The sequence below is a fragment of the Sinocyclocheilus rhinocerous genome, unplaced genomic scaffold (assembly GCF_001515625.1).
Source record: "Sinocyclocheilus rhinocerous isolate Xijiao unplaced genomic scaffold, SAMN03320098_v1.1 scaffold904, whole genome shotgun sequence".
Taxonomy (NCBI): domain Eukaryota; kingdom Metazoa; phylum Chordata; class Actinopteri; order Cypriniformes; family Cyprinidae; genus Sinocyclocheilus; species Sinocyclocheilus rhinocerous.
The window spans coordinates 122338-123066 of record NW_015658509.1 but is presented as its reverse complement, the minus strand read 5'-3'; positions in this window follow the sequence as shown (position 1 = coordinate 123066).

Below are 729 nucleotides of genomic sequence, written 5' to 3'. Positions count from 1 at the left end.
GGAGGGTTTCTGAAGCAAGCTGCAACTGCTACGGCAAGCACTAGTCATATATTTGAATGTTGAGCAGCGAGCTCATTGGCTACCGATACAGGAGAGAACCAATCAGCTGTGCCATGTGATAATGATGTCATTAGGTCAGATTGAGTTAGACCTATCGGACTGCGCCATCTAGAGTTTCATGCCAGAACTCTGCATATGTATCTATTCTAATGAAATAAAAATAAGAAATATTTCATTAAATTATAAATGTTTTGCCAGTGACTGATTTATTTATTTATTTATTTTATTTTTTTGTGAACTTTGGAGGTTTGGAGGAAGTATGCAGTGGTTTAAAGGGTCTGTTGACATTGTTGACAATCAATCAGCTGATAGCCACGGTTTTAATAGTCACTTCAATTACAGATGGTGCGTTCAAGATCTCATGGGAAGTTCATATTTATGAGTCGTAATTATGACATCAGGTGCATTCAAATCACTTTTGTTTGGAGCAAGATGGCAAAGTTCCTTTTCTATATACAATTCAACATTTTTTTTTTTTCTTACATTTACCTACATTAAATTTACATTTAATAATTTAGCAGATGCTTTTATCCAAAGCGACTTACAATTGGGGACAACAGAAGCAATCAAACAAACAAAAAAGCAACAATATGTAAGTGCTGTGACAAGTCCAGGTTATTCCCGCAGTACACGTAGCAAGGTTTACACACACACACACACATATATATA